This window comes from Gallus gallus, chromosome 2 (genome assembly GCF_016699485.2).
Source record: "Gallus gallus isolate bGalGal1 chromosome 2, bGalGal1.mat.broiler.GRCg7b, whole genome shotgun sequence".
NCBI classification, from domain to species: Eukaryota; Metazoa; Chordata; class Aves; order Galliformes; family Phasianidae; genus Gallus; species Gallus gallus.
In genome coordinates this window covers 134,988,223-135,007,695 of record NC_052533.1, presented here as the reverse complement: position 1 = coordinate 135,007,695, position 19,473 = coordinate 134,988,223, and the positions used below count along the sequence as shown (strand labels likewise).

The 19,473-nt window shown below is 44.7% G+C and overlaps 1 protein-coding gene and 1 long non-coding RNA gene across 3 annotated transcripts in view; one reads left to right on the top strand and one right to left on the bottom strand.

Moving 5' to 3' along the window:
* The window catches only part of EXT1 (exostosin glycosyltransferase 1), a 168,118-nt gene that overhangs the window by 29,064 nt on the left and 119,581 nt on the right, over positions 1 to 19,473 (top strand). The gene's annotated exons all lie outside the window — the stretch shown is intronic.
* Positions 1,384 to 7,925, bottom strand: LOC121109904. Of its 2 annotated transcripts, XR_006938514.1 has the most exons (3): positions 7,279 to 7,925; positions 6,618 to 6,921; positions 1,384 to 6,519 (listed from the first exon to the last, which is right to left on the bottom strand). It is a non-coding gene; the product is annotated as an uncharacterized LOC121109904 (long non-coding RNA). The 2 variants fall into 2 exon arrangements; XR_005857639.2 differs by having other exon boundaries at positions 6,618 to 7,925.

Sequence of the window (19,473 nt, the reverse complement as noted above, 5' to 3'; positions counted from 1 at the left end):
GGCACGGGACCGCCCCATCCCAAATGTGGGGTGATGTCTGTTGGGCCCCCCACCACGTATGTGCAGTGGCAGAGCTATGACTGACACCACTTGAGGTATGGGCTGGATATTGGCTATGCAGGCTGAATAAAGTGGATCCACTAGATCACAGCAGCCGCATGCTACACAAGGTGTGTGAGTGTTGTAGGAGAGAAGTGAGTGCCCCAGGGTGCAGTTCTTGTCCTGACACAGCATTAAGAGATGGGTCAGGTGGCTCAGGCCTCAAAGATTGACCATGAGCTCTGCAGAAATCTTGCCTGCCTGGCTGGGATTGCAGGCGCTCGGTGAGGATGGGAGCTGTACCCGGATTGTATGTGTCTACATACGGGTTTGGGATTGTGTTTAAAGTCAGACTAGGCACAGGTGGTGCTTTCATAGAAGAACAAATATTTCTGTTTCCACTGCCTGTGGAAAATCCACATACTGAGTTTGCCTGGAAAATGAGTGTCTTTCCCTGTTGCTTGTTTTGGATGTCGTACTGGGGCAAAGTTCAGTTCAGAGATGCCAGCACTGCAGATTTCCTTCTCCCTGTGGGTTTGCTTTGGTCCCATCCTCACATGAAGTTGGAGCGTGCCCATGTGCGTGTAGGCCGTTTGGCCTCTCCATGGAATTGCCACCATGTCCTTGTTATGAGGTAGCCTTGTGGCTAATGGCCTGTGGGCGTGAGAGCAGGCCATGAATCTACTGCAAGTCTCAGGCTCTGTGAGCATGTTGATTTATGGATCCCATCTCTAAAAGCTGCTGACTGCAGTGGTTGTATGCTGCTTTCAGTTAGGAGTGATGCTTGCAGTCTGGAGTGGTGAATATGGGACAGTACCCACTGAAATTACAGGATAGGAAATGAATTTTCCTTTTTTTTTTTTTTTTCTTTCAAATAAAATATGAAAGGTTTGCAGACGATCTGTGGAGACGGGAGGAGGAAATCCTTCCAAACACCAGTTCTCCTTTAAATAGCTTTGGCCTCCAGTATCCCCTGTGGATGGAGCCTATGGCCCCATCTTTCCAAGAGAGGCAGGAGTTCCCCCACACACATGGCTGCATATGTACAGATCATATATTCAGTAAAAGCATGTTATGTGAGACCCAGATATCACTTAGATCTCATGTATCTGCCCAAATACTTCATAGGTGGATTGAAGCAGCATCTCAGCTTCGTGCTGACCTCCTGTGCTGGTGAGGATTTCCTCCTGGGGAAGCAAGCAAAGCCTGAGGGACCAGAAATGTTAAGAGCCTTCGTTTCACTTGGCCAGTTGCTTGAATTTCTGCAGCGTCTTTATCAGGAAAACTGGGAAAAAGAAATCTGTCTCCAGCTGGTGCTCTGGGGTCTGGCCCCATGCAGAGCATGAGCCCTTCTCCCTGCTGGAGGAGCTGGAGCTCCTCCTGAGGCAGGATGGTCATGAAGAGCTGAAGGCAGCTGGAGCAGCTGGTGTCAAAGCAGGGCTTGCTCTGCACAACATGGAGCCTGCAGCTTGTTACGTGCATGGGTTCTGCAGCGGATGGGACACTGCAACAGGCAGCACCCAATGCTGATGTGTGAGCATGGCACAGTAACCCCAGGAATGCATCCTCCTTCACCTGGTGTCAGAAGAAAGGGCTTGAGGTGCCCTCCCTCTCAAACTCCCTCTCAAACTGGGGTCTGCAGGAATGATCTGAAGTAATGCGAGCTTTGATTTGGGGGAAAGTCAGGGAATGAGAGTGAAAGGGAAGACTTCAGTGGGCACGTGGAGCGTGGGGAGAAAGGAAAGCAGCGATGCGAGCTGGGGATTGAGCGGGCTGTGAGTGGTGGGCTGCTGAGGGAGGATTAGAGCACTAAGGGCTTTGGTATCTCTGAAATGAGAAAAAAATCTGGTGTATTGTGCTCGTGTTCCTGAATGAAACTATTTTACAGTGGTTCTGCTAAAAGGTTTTAGCACCAGAGAGAGAATGGGAATGTTTCAATTCTCTTTACAAGGGCAGTCTATTTGTATTAATTCTTTTGTGTTGCATTGAAGGGAATTTCCTGGCAAAATGTCATTTGAAAGGATTATTTTAGAGTTTAAATGTGTCTTGCCAGTCCCTTCTTTCTCTTCTTCATCTCCGAGAAGAGGAAAGGAATGTATGCTGAAATAAATTTTTGCTTCCTATCTATTCAGGGGCATGTGATTCAAAATTAATTCCAACAAAAATTAAGACTTACAGAATGGAAAACATGTACTTCTGCAGTTCATTGCAGCTCAAGCGGTGTGTTGTATTTCCATCGCCATTCGTCACGTGTGGTTTGAGGTTCTGGGATGCAGATTTACAGCCAGGAAAAGGTAGGAGCTTGGACTGGATGCTGTCTTCATTAGCCAGTCTCATCCAGTTCTCATTTCTCATCTGCCATCCTTGTGATGTCATGTTCATTGAGATTTGGATATATGTACATTCTGCAAACCAGTGATGAATTGTAAGTGAATAATAATAATTTTCATTTTTATTTTGTACAGAACTTTGACACACTGAAATTAGAGTTCTATTGCATTCTACTTTTAATATATTTTAAAAAGAAAGGAAAACAATATGTTACTCATTGAATTTCATAAATGGTTTCATAACCGTTAGTGGTTGTAAAATGAAATAAGCTTGAGTGAGGAATAGATTCCCTTGTATCACTTCTGGCAGAAGACAAGCAGTACTGCAAGATGTACTTCTCACAGATGCTGCAGTCTTGCAAAACTTTTGTCATAGGCTATCCCTCATTTCTTACATGCTTGAGACCATACTGTGGTCTTTTAGTAATTGCTTACAAAGAGATGAAGCAGTCAGGAATATGGCTGGGGCTTACTGTCACCTAATCTGCTGGCTCTGGAATCTGAGGCTGTGGTCAGCGAGCTGCAGCTTCACAGCCCGGTTTTTAAAGTTAAGTGTTGGTTTTGCCACTGTCCTTTTGCTGTGTTCAGTAACCAAGGGTTGAGAGTGTGGTTGTGTAACACATTTGATTCTTGGGAAAATACTTTCAGCTTGCTTCTATATTGACATTCTCCTCTGGCCCTGGAGTTGGATCAGGGGCCAGCAGCAGTTCTGTTGAGGGGCAGCGGCGGAGTCCTTGCTCTGACAAGGTCCCAGTGTCCTTCAGACGTAGGTACAGCTCCTGCCCTACCAAAATAAGGTCACCTGGTAAGTAAGCATGCTGTTCTCTCCCAGTAAGATGCATTCTCTACTGTGCGTGTCCATGTTTTCTTTGTGGCAAGCTGCCTAAGCTTCACATCGGGTCCTGTCATTCAGGTAGGGTATCCTGTGTGGCATGGTCAGAGTTCTCATTTAGTTCTCATAGGTGACTTTGGGACTTCATAGAATCATAGCATATACCGAGTTGGAAAGGACCAATAAGGTTCATCAAGTCCAGCTCCTGGCTCAGCACAGGACCACCCAAAAATGAGGTTATATGACTGACAGTGTTGTCCAGATGTTTCTTGAACACTGGCAAGCTCGGATCCGCAACCACTGCCCTGGGGAGCCTGTTCCAGTGCCTGACCACCGTCTGGTGAAGAACATGTTCCTAATATCCAACCTGACCCTCCCCTGAGGACTTAAAGCCTGCAGACAGAAAAGTTATTTTGGATATTTTCTTCAAAGAGCCAGTTTTCCCAATTTATCATCGTTTCCTCCCCACAGTAGGGCTGCGGACACAAAGATATGTTCTTAACTGGCGCAGACATGGGACTATTGACTGATGTCCAGGAGATAGGACGCTAACCCATTTTGCTTGTGGTTTTTAGGAAGTAATTCCTCAGCACTAGGAGAAAGAGTGAAAATATAGCTTGGAAAGTCTGAAATAGCCCAAGGCACTGCCACTCCAGCAGCCACCCAAAGCACAAGGCAACATTCTTCTGCTCCGGGGTCAGATCTGTGCCTTGTGCTGGCGCCCATAGATGGTGGTTGTTCAGTAACAGCGTGGCTGAGAAGTTCCGTTGTGCTTTCATTCTGCATTTATCAGAAAGAGCCATATAGAGCTGCATAAACCAAAAAAAAAAACCAAAAAAAAACCCAAAACTTAATTTTAGGAGCAATTATTCAAAAAAAGAAAGAAAAGCACACCAAAGGAAACTGTGCAAAATAGGTTTTTGTTTCCAAGGGAAACAGTAATGAGAAAGAGCTAGGTCATTTTGGGAAAAAAAAAAACAACACGTGGAGAACCCTATTTTAGCAAGGACACAAAAACAGAGCTTATCTTTTTGGGCAGCTTTACCTAATAGATAAAGCCCTGGATTGGAAGTGGGTTCAAATCTCAGCTCTGCTAGAGAATTTTTGTCAACTTAGGCCTGTCAGTTTGTGCCCTTGTAATTTCTGATTGCAAAGGGAAGATAACACGTTGTCCTCTGAGAAGTGTTTGCAGTCGAGGTGTCAGTGCTCACCCCTGCAGAGGCTGAAGGTTTAAGGGCTGTGCCCATGTGTGGCAGGTTACCCACTGCTGGGTCCCTCCTGACATGCCGTGATATTCCTCACCCTCCCCTAAGGAGACAGTCTTTGCCTGTGCATGGCAGCACTCTTGAAGACGCTGTATGTTGCAAAATGTGTCCCCCCCTCACCCTTAGCTTCTGGGAAACCCAATGACTGTATCTGTAACTTCAGTACCTTCGAGCCAAGAAGCAGATGCTGATTAATTAAGCCTCATGGCAGGCTTTTGAAATGGCTAATCAGCTTTTTGGTTGGTGAATTAAGCATGGCTCAGCATTATGCAGGCAAATACAGTTCAGAGCACAACCCCAGACGTGGTCTCCTGTACTTCTCACTCTGTCTGAGGACTTGGTGCGATGTTTCTCACGCTGTCAGCCGCAGCAGAGAGGGGCTGGGTCAGGGTTACAGTAAGGATTATCAGAGGGTTGGGGAACCGAAAGTGATACGGAGGCTTCCCTTTCTGAATCAGCTGTCTTCAAGACCACAGATGAAATCCTGTGTGCTTGGTGTTATGAAAGCTGAGGGTTTGCTGAGCCAAAGCTGAAATGATGACTAGCAGTGCTTGCTTTTCAGCTTTCGATATGATGCCACCACAGTCTTTATTTCCCCTTTTTCTGGTATGTGCTGTTTTCTATGAGCTGTAGAACAGCTCTGGTGTTACGGCCCAGTGATGGCAGAAATCTGTGTGCCGACCACATTGTGGGTATGTTGAGGCTCTTTTTAAAGTGCCTGAAGTTCATGTTGATGTTGGGAGAGGTCGTGGAGAGCATCTGTTAGAAGCAGGTCAGGCACCCGCTGATGGACCAGCCTTGTTGCTGCAGCTGTAACCGCCGGAGAGAGAAAACAATGGCATTTGAGCATCCGAGCTTGTTTAAAGCCCATTTAAATTCAGCATCTAAAGAATTTCCACTAGGAGTAAGCCCAAAGGAATGCAACACCTCAAAGCCTTCAGCTAAAATGAAGATGTCTATAAGACTTCGTGTTGTAGTATCCCACTGGAGGAAAACAGATTTTCTTCAGAAAATATCTTTAGAGTGCTAAGGTAAATATTGACTGACGTTGCTCGAAAAGCAGATTTCCTTTTGGGGTATTTTAAGGTGGCTGCTGGGTCTGCCGGTGCTTGTAGCATCAGAAGCACTTGAGGCAGAGCTGTCCCTTCCCCTACAGCCCCACAGTCACCTGCACATCTGCTTCATGAGTCGGACACCCTGACTGGGGGCCCAGGTTCCTCCTCCTGGACTTCTCGCTGGTAAACCAAAGCCGAGCAGAGGCTTTGTGACCTCATAAGCGTATTTCTGTTTTCAAATGATGGCCCTTGATTGTTGATAGTGATCTTTTTGCTGATAGTATTGTGGGGTTTTTCTGAAGCCTAATTACTGTTAATTAGTTTCTAAGTGAAAGTTGTGGTTGAAGTCAGCCTGTTCTGAAGAGGGTTGATACTGCTGGTGCATCTGTCAGCGACAAGTGACCAGAATGGCTGTAGTTCCATTTCAGAGGCTGTTCAAGCCTTGGTTAACCATCCCAGTCTGAAACAAAGGCTGACCAAGGCCTCGGTGTTTGTATTGGCTACCGCTTTTGGTATCATCAGAGTATGAGAAAAAGTATTTCATGCTGACCCTTGTGCAGAAGCTGCTGGTTAAGTTGGAGGCGACTTCAAAACGCAGTTACTCCCTACATAAAAAATGTACAGTGGAAAATAGCAGGTCAACCATGTGGAGAAATAAAGCCAGAAGAGACAGTATATTTTCAGTAGCAATTTAGTGCATGATTGATCTTACTGATAGTGTTAGTGTAGTGTTCATAGCTGAGTAAGCCCACTAGCAACAACTTGCTTGTAATGTGTGTGTGCTGGAAGAAATGCAAAGAAAATAAATTAAGTTTTAAGTAAAATTTACATTTGTATTAGAAAATCAACATGTTAGAGTTTAGCATGCTTAACGTTTTATGAGAGCTAATTCCCTTTCCAAAATTGCTCTGCTTATGAGTTTGTTTTGCCCTTTCCTCTGATTCTATTGAAATCTTCAGTATACTGTTGCAGTGTTGTTTTATTTTTAAGGTTAACACCTGAAAGGCAAAAATAATTATTTCAGATGCAGTTCACTCTGCCTGTGTGTTTGTTCTCTCATTAAATTCCCCATAAGGCTTCCTCCCTTCCCACCTACCTCTCTGATAGGACAGCAGATAGTCACACGTCCTTTTTGCCTGGGGATGCCCCAAAGCAGATGTCCCCCTTCTTCAGGGCACACAGCAGCACCTGCCTGGGACACATGGCCAAGAAGCCATTCAGGGGAGTGCAGGCATAGCGTGGAACACCGACTGTACCTCCAAAGACGCAGTGTGGCTGGGGGTGGCTCCAAGGCAAGGTGGTAGGGCAGCAGCCATGCAGCGTTGGGGTCTGGTTGTGCTCTCGTCATGGTTTGTGGTTGAGCTCTGGTTTAGGTGTTCGCAACCCAGAGCTCTTCCTCCCTGGTGATGTGATGTGTGGAAATTCAAGTACAAAAGCTGTCAAAACCACCTGGCAGTGAGTTAGAGAGATTTCCCTCCTCGCCCTGCCCTTCCTTTGACAATAAATGCATTGTCACACACACTTCTGAACAGCAGCCGTAACCCTAAGGACCACGTTCAGAAGGGCTGCAACAGAGGTGGCAGCCTCAGCTGGCATCTTCCCTTCTCCAACCCTTCCCCGAGTGCTGCCCTTTGTAGTGGAGGTGCTCAGGGTAACCACCAGCCTCGAGCTTTGTGAAATCATCACCCCCATATCCAATTGTCCCTTTTCTTGCACACAGCTTCTTTTATTGTCCAAACCAAAACAGAGATTCTTACTTTCCTTCCCATCCCCTGTTGAAGAAGATGTAAAAACAGTTTCTGTAACAGCACTGATTCCAGCAGTGAGGTAACAGTGGGCAGCAGTAAGAGGTTCTGTTCTCTCTGCCTGCAGACCTTCAGAATTCAGGCCGCTGCGCTACATTTCAGTTCCCAGCTGTTGGTTTTTGTGTTCAGAGAAAGAATGCCAGACTGTCTGAGGTTGGCAGGGGTCTCTGGGTCCAACCCTTGTTCAAGCCATGGTACCCAGAGCAGGGTGCCCAGGGCCATGTCCAGACAGCACTTTACCACAGTGCTGGCAGGTTCATTTCTGCAAAAGCTGGGTTCTCTCTTGGCGTAGCAGTGGACACATTTGGCTGAAGATCTGCTGGAAGTTCTCTTTTCCTCCCTCTTTGGACTTTTGTGAAGCACTGAGATTTGGTACCTCTTTGCTGCAGTCTGTTAAGTTACTGTTGCTAGCTCTGCTGGAAGACTGACTTGTAGAGCAGTTGGTGAAATCCTTTTGTGCTTCTGGGTTATTGTCCTAAATACTTAACCTGCTAGTAAAAATAGATTTGCCCCTAAATCCAGACAGTAAGTAGGAGATGCTAAAGCACAGTGTCCTTTGCTTCTTCTGGGAGCGTGTGTGTGTTCAGGTTTGGAGTTCGGCATGGCCCTGAGGCTTCTGGGAGAGGTCCTGGTGCCTCCTAAATCTTCGTGGGATCAGGCAGAAGTGAGGCTGAGCACGCTGCAGCCTGTGTGAGAGCCTATGTGGGCTGAGCTCTTTGTCAGCAATGTGACTGGTTCAAATCTCATCTCCAGTGGAGGTACAGAAGGCAACAAGAACAGAAAGCGTTCAGGTCACTGGCGGGGGGATATGCTTGAGCCTGATCCTTGTTTGTAGGTACAACAAAAATTCAAAGGCCAAAATACTGATGACAGTATCTTGGAGCACAGAATGGACCCATTGTTGGCCAGATACAGACAGCCTTAACTTTGAAATAACCTTTTGTGTTTTCCCCAGTGGGTTATATCCAGATACTGTTTATTTTAGTAACCCTTAGGCTTGGAACTGTTTTATGCTGGGGCAATTTCTTTGAATCCCGACAGTGGCTGAGCTAGGATCTCTAGATAACACTGCTCCTGTGTTTGCATGCAAGCCTTACGTATTTCCGTTTTACTTGGGAGGATATGTAGTGTTTGAGTATGTATTAAAATATCATTATGGGTCATAAATTGTCGTTAGAGGCTGTTCACATGGTGCCTTGGATTTGCACGCCCTGGACTGATACATAAAATGAGTGATCATGCCCTGAGTAAATTTATCTTTATCCTACTACTGTTCTTTTGTGAAAGGGCAGACCTGATGTTGCACGCTGAATTTTGCATGTGGTGTGTGCATGTGGTATGTGCAGCTAGTCTTGTTTCATAATAACTTACTGCAGAGCCATTTTATGGCAAGGGTGTTACCTTGTGGCCTCGTAACAGCAAGCTGGTGCAGCTTACTTAGCCCAGTGGCAGTAGTTCTCCTAGACAGCATTCTCAGGTTGAAATTGACTTTTTACACAATAGGCTCTAGGCTGTGTTCAATTCTTTTTGTGTTATTTCCTCTCCCTTTCACTCATCAATGACTGCTCTATCATTTTTCCTCAGTACAGAAGAAAGTGAATTATTTCCTTTGGGAAGCATCTTCTTGCACATAAAGAAGTGAGTTTGAGTAGTTCTGTTTCCTGCTGCTATACTTCCATCACAGATCAGCTCCTGTTTTGCTTCTGTAGTCTCCCTTTTCAGATATGCCAAACCTGGCACTGGTGAGCTGCTGAGAATATTACAGGACAAGTTCATCTATGCCTGTTCTAAAGAGAGGTGTAAAGAATAGATATAAGCCTGTTGCATCTGGGTAATACACCCAGGTAAGTGGCAGTTAGGTGCCACTGGCATGTCATGAAAGTAGAGTGCCCTGGTGAGTGTTACTTGCACTGATAATTTATTTCAGTATCAGTATACGAGATGTGCCAAGATCTGTACATGAACATGTATAACATCTCTGTATGAAATACTGGAACTACCTGCTCTTAAAGAAGAGTTTGACTTGCTCAGAGTTAGTCTTGTGAACATCAGGATGGGCGTTAACACTCCTGTTTTGGGCAGTGAGGAGAGGGAGAAGCTGCAGAGGCAGTCATGCTCTCCTCAGGCTGGGGTTCGTATGGTTTACACCCAGGTCACTGTGGCCACGGTTAGACAGAATGAACTGGCTTTGGGGGGAGAGCTGCCTTTATAGCTGGCTTTCAGCTGGTGCCTGGCTTTCAGATGGCTGAAATTCAGTGGCAGGAGTTTCATGGCTAATGTCTCACTCCAACAAAGGTCCCTAGTGAAGTCCTAGAGTTTTATTTAGCAACTTTGTCTCTCATCAGATAATTTGTATGTATAAACTGTGGATATTGTGACTGTAATTGTGTCTTGCCTTTACAATGTGTTATTCTGAGGCAACTTTAAGTACATTTCTCTTGCCCAGCCTCACTGCATCTACGCGTGCTTGCTGTGTTTAGTGGAGCTTTTCTTAGAGGAGAACATCTACAATGTGTGGAACAGAAAATGAACAGAAGGACATTCCTAAAACGTCTGTTGCGGAGGGAAAGAGAAGTATTTTCTGTGACGAATGCAGCAAAAATTAACAGACCTACAGCAAATTGCCATGTGAAATGTGCTGCTTTTAAGAGGTTTCAAAAGACCAAAGGAGATCACGGAAAACAAGTCATCCTGCTAATGCAAAACGCAGCTTAGTCTATGAAAGTTATTAGTGTTTGGAAACTTTCTGTAATCATGTAAAACTCTTTCCTATATCATCTGGGACTTTTTTTTTCCCCTTTCTTGGCTTGCTTTGCACGTGTAGCCTCTTTTACTTGGCGTGAATAGCAAGGTGGCTGAAAGAAAGGACTTGTTCCAGAGAAGGCATAGGAGACCTTTTCCAAAGATAAATATAATGGACAGAAATGGAAGGTAAGAGTTTTGCCCCACTTCAGGAAATTGCATAACCTTAAGGAGCTGATGTGGCAAGTGGCGAAAGAGCAAGAGACAATCATGCTAAATCAGATGCAGGTGCAAGGAGATAGTTGAACTTTGCCCAGAGTCATTCAAATGAGTCATATGTATGTGTCTGCCTCCTAGCAGCCTGAACTAACGAACTTTAAAAACTATTATCTAATTAAGATAACAAGGCATTTGAGGAAGGATCTTTCCCATCTGGATGATTTTATTGGATCTGCTAAACCGTATGACTCGGTTAGCTGTAGCCTGCCTCAATTGAAAGCTGCAGCTGGTGGAAGAAGATGGAAGAGGTGGCCTGGAGTGAGCTCCAAATTGCAAAATTGAAACCCAGATCTCTTTCTCTTCCACTCTGAAAGGAGAAGAGTCTGGGCACGTGCTTGGCTGGGGTGTTACTTGTTCAGTAGGCATCTTACTTTAATGGTCAGGTTCTCTCCTGCAGTTGTGAAATGTTAGGGTAAAAATAACGGATGGGAAATTGTTCATTGTGTCCTGAGTTTATACGGATCAAAGACATGTGTACGTATGTGAGTGTGTGTGAACTTCATTTTCTCCTGAGGAGAAGTCAGATTTCATGTCGAGCCCCATGGGAGTGTGGAAGAGGTACTGCTGGGGGATGTGAAACAGCACACATCAATATGTCCAATCCATATTGACAAAAACATTCAGTATGCCAGTCAGAATACAGTCTTCTCCCTGAGACAGAGGGCAGCTGTCTGCTGCTGACTTGAGAGGTGTTTATGAGCAAATAAATCTTTATCTTCTTTCTATCTGCTAACATGGATGCACTAAATCAGTGAAAAGATGTTGAGGGAAGTCATGAGAGCGTGCCTGCCAACAGTGGTGTTTTGCTGAAGAAGTTAACTTCTTACTTCTTCAATAAGTCAACTTTAATACTGTTTTTCTTACTATTTGTGTAGTATTATTAAAATACCCAGAAAGGGAAGACTTAGATTTCTAGATACTGAGTCAGACTATGAGCTCTCTGGAACATTTTTAAAGTAATAATCCTAGGATGGTCCTCGTCACCAATGGAGAGGCAAATGCACCAGGGAGTCTTTTGCCTCATGTGTCCTGTGGTTTGTGGTCTGCTAATCAGGTCAGCTGGTTTATTTCAACTCAACAGAGATTTGCATGCTTACTAAAGAAGGTGTGGCCGTTTCCCTGCAAGAAGATGGCGATTCTGAGTCAAGTATTGCTCTCTTCTGATGGTATTTTCACATGGTGAAATGATGCATCCTGGTTACTTCTCAAACGCCTGTGTGACGTCTGAGAAGTACCAGAGGTCAGGTATAGAAGACTGAAATTAAATACAAATTTGCAGCCATTTATGAGTGGAATATGGATGATTGTTTTCAGTCAGAGAGACTGGGTATCTAACTGATGGGACATTATTGCAATTTAAACCCTGATTGTTTTGCCTTTCCTTTTGTGTTGGAATATGTGGGAAAAGTTCCCTGTGGCGACTTGAGCACAAATATATCTATATTTTCTCTTCTTCATAACTCCTTGCTGCTAATTATTGCTGGATCACCAACGTCTGCCACTGCTTGCATTAAGAATGTACCTGTGTTGTCCTGGAATGTTGTTTTTTTTCCCCTCAAGGTCTAAATAGGCCGTGGTTTCAGCAGTCTCAGTGCAAAAAGAAAAATGACAGCCATTAGCTAGGCCTCTTTCTAAGCTGGGGGGCCGTAGTCTGGCTACATTCCCTCACTCCTTTTTGTATTGTTCTGTCTAAAAGAAAAACTACGGCATTCTTATGACAGGCAAATTTAATTCCCTGGCATTCCATGAGGCTCCTTCCTCCCACTGCTGGCTCTTCAGAAAGCAGCTCAGCACTTAGGACGTTCATATTGTATGGTCCTTGGCTGTGTTACTAATTTCCCATAATCTCTGCAAAGGAGCAGTATTGTGTGATTTGGGATGCACTGCTTAGAACATTAAGTTGCCATTCCCTCCAGGGCTGCACAGGAAGGAAAACACTGTGCCCCGTAGCTGGGGTTTTTAGGATTGGTACTTTGCTGTCAGCGTAAAGTTTTTTAAGTTCCTTTTGTGCATTCACTGCACTAATTTATTTTCCTCTTGAATCCATCCATTCTTAAAGATACATGGAGAATTTCTTTCACACTAATTAAAAACATATTACATGGGTTTAGACTAAGCCAACTGATGCAAGCTTTTAAAAACTGAATTGATTTTCAACTGTTTGTGAGAAACAAAATGGGTAAAAAGGAACTGTTCATTTTTTGGTGCCTCCTTCACACACGCTGATAGGTTTGACTACATTTGACTACTATTTGTTTCTTCTTAAAGCAAAGAAGTCTGGTTTGCCATTTTGTAAAAGATTTGTCAATTATTGTTCCTAGCCAGCAGTTTGTTATGAGATAATCTGTTTGGAGAAGGTGGAAAAGAAGGTGTCTTGTTTTACAGAATGTAAAGACACCAGTGAAGGTGGTTTGGGGCTGCAGTAGGTAATGTACCTCTTGTTTTCATCGCCATTAATTTAACCTAATTCTTCTGTTAAAGGTTTAAGATAGATTTAAATGTAACATATGGATACATTAAAAAGAAATCACAATTTTTTGCAGTAGTAGCAGTAAATTACAGATTTACAACTAAATAGAAATGCATATTGAATTTTTTGCTCTGTAGTTGCTGGGGTTTTTTTTATGGCAGTGCCACCAAATGCTGAAATTGATGGAAGTGTAAAGCCCTTGTCACCCCTTAGAACTTGATTAATCTGGATTTATACTCAAACTATGCCTTGTATCCTTGTTTCAAGTGAATTTCTGGAGCACAGGTTTCTTCTAGGCTGTCCATTGAGCCTCTTCCTGAGGGTTCAACCTCGACTGAAGTGAACGCGACAAAATCCATCGTCTGGGGCTGGAAGTGGTGAGGAAGAGCCTGGACTACTTGTGCAATGAAAGGGAATTCAGTAAGAGTTCTCTCCGAGTTCTCTCCAAAGAATTCGTTACGTTTCCTAGGAAAGGCCAGATACTTATTTCTACAAACTGTTAATTGGGTTTAATATGCTTGCAAACAATCATGGAATTGGTAACAAAGAACTGATGGAGAGGATGGACAATGCCTTGGTCTGAGCTTCAGGATAAATGACAGTCCCGTGCTCATTATGAGCTGCCGGGGTGTTCCTCCATAGTTAGGGTTGGAGCTAGTTTCCCATTGTATTTTGTTTCATCAGGTTATTTGTTTCGTTGTATGAGAAAACTTGGATTCAAGGATGTCTTTTGTCAGCTGACTTTATTTTTAACAAAGCTTTTCCTGTGTGTTTTCAGTGCTAATTGAGGTCCATCAGTGGCTATATGATTTAATAATCTTAATAGGAATCTATGAGCGCAAACAAAACAGAGCACTATAAATCACAGCATGCGCAGGGAAGTGTAATTCTCTCTCTGTGGAGAGGTAAACAGCAAAATTACTGAGCTGTGTTATATTGCGTTCTCTGCAGGTCATCCAAAGAACTGGGATTTCAGATTTATCCACTTTTGTGAAATAACGTCACATAAACTGAGTCAAGTATAGATATCAGTGACTTCTTTGTTTCCTCTGTGTGGCCATAGCCAGTGCTGCTGCTGTTGGAGACCTGCGGCTGCTTACGGTGCTGCTGCAAGCTTACACACAGCTATGCAGCCGGTAATGGAGCTGAGCACTTTTTATGGCAAATACTGTTTTAAAGTCACTGAAGATAAGTTGTTTTTAAACTATCCACCTGCCTGTGATTCTGGTAACCAAGGTAACTTGCGCATGATATTACATGCAGATGCCTTACTTTTACTGGGACAACCTACTTTTTACTTCATCGTCAAGTAGGTGGCAACTATGTAGAATCTTTTACACAAAGATATTAAGAACTGCTGCACAAGTCATGCTGGGCGTGTGAAATACAGTTCTATTAATCTGTTTTTAAACATCCTATATTTTATTTATGAACTTATAAAATCTAATCTTTATCTCCTTCTACCACTAATGCAACTGTAAGATTTAAATAAAGATACACAGCAAACATATTCACAGATGTATACCAGTAATGGTTGCAGCTGAATAGGTGTTACTTCCCATCTTTTCTCTGTTGACCTTGTGAGCTAGAAAATCTAGGATGCCATCTCAGACTAATTGTACTGCTGGAGTATATGCATTGTACCTGGCTGAGGGATGCCGTTTCATGTACTGAGAGATTTAATTATCAGTATATCTCGTGACAGCATTTCAGGAGTGGTAGAGAACAGAATAAGTGTGCTATTTTTAAAGCTGTCATTGATATCTTCAAAGTCCATGGGATGTTGACAAAGCATAATCTTACGTAAAGTTCCAGGGTATGATACTGAGAGCTACTATCAGACACTGAATAAGGCAAAAAAGTATTTGCAGAAGCAAGGAAAGAAGCTGTGGATGGCAGGTTGTTCCTTCTTGGGATAATGTGTCAAGAGGTATGTGTTTTATTGCTGCTCTTTGCATCTTCCTGTTACCTTATACTTAGAACAACCTTCTGCGTCTCCTGTGCCACCCCGTTCTGAAGGGAAACCCATGCCTTGTGTCAGTATCAGTTTCTGGAGCTGCTCAGCTGCTAACCCATGTTAGTCCACATGCTGCTCCTTTCTCCGCACTTGGAGATTTATGGAATAAGAAGGCAGTCAGTCGCCCTAATGGGAGTGAAACATAGGGTGCCCCTTCTGGGCTGGGTGCAGCCCAGTGTCTGAAGAACAGTTCTTGTTCAGGCTGCAGTCAGCACCAAAGGAAGTACAGGTGAGCCAGAGCTTCATTTTTTGGAAGAAAAGTTGCAAGTTGTTTCTTTGTTGTGGGTTTTTGTTTGTTTGTTTTAATCTGTGTTAGGAAGAAGTGAAATTTCGTAGTGAAATTTCATATTAACGATGTTATAAATTTATATCTGGAATAATGCTGGGGGAGATACAAGTTAAAAAATGGCCAACAAAATAAATGAGGACATTTCCAGTTACGGATGCAAAACCAGAAGCTGATGCTTGAAAGCAAAGAATCACAACTGCTTTCACTGAAGTGTGCTTAGCTTTTCATATGTTGTAATATCACACGTACAGTCCTTGAAACAAAATGCAATAAACCTTCTGCCACATCTCTTTTGTTCCAGTAACGTAATAAACCATTTAGGATTAACATTTGTAATGTGGTGCTGCCTACTGGATTGAAGTGTCGCTGCCTAAAATGCGCACGTGTGTTTGCTGTCATTCCTCACTACTTATATGCAAGTGACAGCCTTGAGTTGCTGGCACGCAGCTCTGACCTGCTCACACTGCCTTGGTGTGGACATGAAATTCCTCCGCCTCATTTGCAGATATTTTAGTTTTAAACCACAAAAGCATAACCAATTTTTTTTTTCATTGAAATGCTTTGATATGGTAATGATCAAAATACGCTGTGATTCCAAATGAGGTATACAAACTTTCTTGTTCTTGGCATGAAAATATTACTCCCTGGAAACACCTTCTGTGTCAAATGATGGATATGTTCCTGTGATTTATGTAAGTGATTGTCAGGAGGTTTTGTGGCTCATCCAATTTTAGCAGTCAAGTACTCTTTCCTTGTCACTTATGACACACTTGATGAATCTCCGTGATTAGCTAACGTGCTTCATAATTGTCAAAACTTCGCAGTGGTATTCCTTAGAAATATTGAGAAGGGCGAAGTCTGTACTGCCTCTCATTTGTTTCTCTACAGACACACTTTTTTTTCCCCTCTAATTGTCTTTTCTATACCCGGCACATTTACCCTGCCTAGTAATCTTTGCAAACCTCTCAGTTTGCTTTCCTTAACGCTCCCTCACATACATGTTCTGTCTGTTTTTCGGGGCACAGTCATGCTCTTCTTTACTCAGGCGCAGTAATACCTGGGTGCTGGAATTCTCCAGTTGTGTTTAATGGCACTGTTTTGGTAGTCAGACGCTGCTACTAAAAATGCAACTCGGATTTTCTCTTTGTTGCTTTATAACTTGGATTTTCTAGAGAAATGCCCGCACCCAATGATTTCATACACCCTCGGCCTCCATTTGATGTCAGCGTGCACCTCGCTGCCGTGCTGCGCAGGCCGCTAGCGCCAGTGCTGAGGTGACCGACGGAGTACGTCCTTGCTGTCACCGCAGAGGTGGAGTTGTTTGTGGTGTCTTTCATAGATCTTCACGTTTACAATTCACTGATTTCGGGTTTTGTGGCTCTCATGGCCGGTAATGGCCAACCTCTGCCCCAAGCAGTGCGGCTCTGGGAAGGACCCCGCCGTTACGGGCGTGAGGCCGGCTCCTCGCTGACACTTTCTCCCCCCTGTCACTTATCTATCTGCCATAGCTGACGTTAATTATAGCGCAGGAAACTGAAAATGAAGGGAAAATGCAAAGGAGCTTCCCAGCCCTGTTCTCAGAGAGGACAGAGAGGGGCTCACGTGCTGGTGCTGGGTGGGAGGCACGTCTGAGGGCAGTGCTGGCCGAGGGAGCAGTGAGCAGCACAAACAATTAACGCTCCTTAAGCGCAGCCATGTTTGCCTGGAGGCTGAGGAAGTAATAGCAGGGAACTGGGGAAGGCTGCTGTGAGATGGTAAAGGTTTTGAATGAAAGGCACGGGGCCAAACTGCTGTAAATCGAGTGCCCAGAATGCTAGGGGATTTCTGGAAAAAAAAGAGGAAGGAAAAAGGGGAGAGTTCTCCTTCTCACAAGGAAGGCAAAAAGCTGGGGCTCTGCAGAAAGCTGGGTCCAAGACATGGCTGGGAGGGCAGGGCTCAGCTGGGGCTGCTGCTGCTGAGGGAAATGCTGCCTGGTGCCCCTTCCATTTCAAACCTTTCTGTGAACTCGAGTCTTACCTTTAATTTGCCCGAAGGAAATGAGAGTCCACTCTTCCTGTCTCTCATTATTGCCTCGGTGTAGCAGCAGGAGCATTTCATCTTCTGGAGGCAGTGCTGGGGGGAGGATGCCATGTGGCATGGGCAGTGCAGCGTCCATCAGGAACTGTGCAGATGTGAGGCAAACAGTAAATGCAGCCATCGTAACATGGTTGACCTCGGCCCTTGTTTGTGCCAGAGATGCCAGGAAGTTACTACATGAGCAACTGGTGCAGTGCTTGTTGTTGCTGAAATATCTTTATGGGATTTTCGTGTTCTTTGCTTTTCTTTTCCTGGGTGTAGCTCTGGAATTGAAACCTTTGTCCTTGGAAAGTCTCCACAAAAAAATAAAATCTCTCTGAGATGAGAAACCAGTAATGTGCTTTCGGAATTGCTTACATAAATAACTAGAAAACTCATTTTCTTGTCTCTTCAAAGCATCACATCTCGGTATATCAGGGGCTGCGTGGTGTTCCAGACCAACCCCCATGGCCATCCAAAGGTCGGTGTGTAAATACACCACTGGTTTGCAGGAAGGCTGTGATGGTGAGAACCATCAAAACATGCCGCAAATGAGCGAAAATACTTCTGCTGGTCTCTCCACTACCTCCACTACTTCTCCCTTCCTGCAAAGTCTAACTTCCCTGCACGGGCAGCAAAAGAGCACTGTATGTTTTCACTGGGACATTGGCACCTGTGGAAATTAGCCCAGGAGTCACGCAGTGTGGTTGATTGCTGTGTGGAGAAGGGGCACCGAAATATTTTGAAGGCTCTGAATATTCACAATAAAAATGGAAAATGAATATTCATACTAACAATTGCTCGTAGTTGCTAATTCCTAGATGGCTGCTGATCAAAGCCTTGGAAGTATGGTTTAAGCAAGGATGGATTTATGGCAGAGCCGGCTCCTTCTGAAAATCCAACCCAGTGGTGGGTACCACATTGCAGGACACATAGTGTAACAGTGAGAGGGAGGGAAGTATTCTAAAGCATGTAGAACAAACACCAGTGAACAAACAAAGGCTTTCTAAAACCCAGTAAATGAGGTTTGCTTCTGATGCACCTGACTGCAGATGTTATTTTGAAAGCTGTCACTTTAGCAAAGGAAGGAAACAAAGTCCCTGTAGGTGATTTCATCATCAAAATTGGTTTTGCAGGAACTCGAAATAAATGTTAAAGAGAAGTTCTCATTTTTCTATTTAAAGGCTTGGCTGCACTAACAGAGCTATCTGACAGCTCTGCAGTACCGGTATGCGCCCACTGAAATGTATCCCGTGCAGTGCATGAAAGCCTGCCTGTTGTGCCCTGGCAGGGGTGGTCGGGCGCCCGAACACAGGCATCTGTCACCTTGGCATTTAGGCAGGTCACTCACTGCCCTGAGACTTCAGAGGGAGCTTTCTGGTTGCCTTTACATTCCTTGATAATTCCCCAAAAGCCCACTCCCCTGGGCGATTGATCACAGGGCTGCTATCAAGCGAATTCCTGGATGACACATGGTGTCAGCTTTCCGCATATGCTTCCTCTCCACCCCAGCACGGAGGCAGGCGGCCGTGCCTATGCATGCAGGCCGCTTGGTTCTGCAAGCCAGGGCAGCGGGTGACTTGTGGCCATCCCACAGTGCACTGCCACCACCGAGCTGCCAACTGGATTGCTGCTACGTGCCACACTGGGTAGCTGAGAGCTTTATGGATGCGTTGAGCCGCACCCAGGAGGCCTGCCTGCTTGGTGCATTCCCACCTACTGCAATGCATCCAGCAGCATCTTTCTCATGTGCTGGTGGCTGTGTGCACACATACATCTATGCACACATTAATCTCCAAAGCCGTAATTTCCAGTGGGGTCATAATATCCAGTTTCCTTTGGCTGGCTGGCGAGTAGATTTGAGGCCTTCTTCCAGCGGGTCACCTGCAGGGCAGACAGCCACTGTGAATTTCCCTAGTCCTACTCTGCAGGTGACCTAAATCTTTTCACCTGACCGGGTTTTCCTGAGCAGCAGTGACACATCTGAGGTCCTTCCCTGCTCAAGCCTAGGTTTCTCTCTTGAGCAGACATTACCAAATGTGTGTGTGGAACACAGGAACCTGTTCGGTGACCAGAACCGTAGCTCCCTGGGGACTGAGCTGGGACCGGCACCGCTGCCTTTAGCTGTTGGCCTCCCTCCACTAAGCACCATGACGGTGTTCAGTCTACAGCTGTTAATCCTCTCGGACTTCCCCATTCTTCTCACATTCCACATTCATTCAATCTTGCATTCCGTAAATTGCAATATATATTAAAATATCCAAGTACTTTAGGCTGGCAAACATCATATTATGG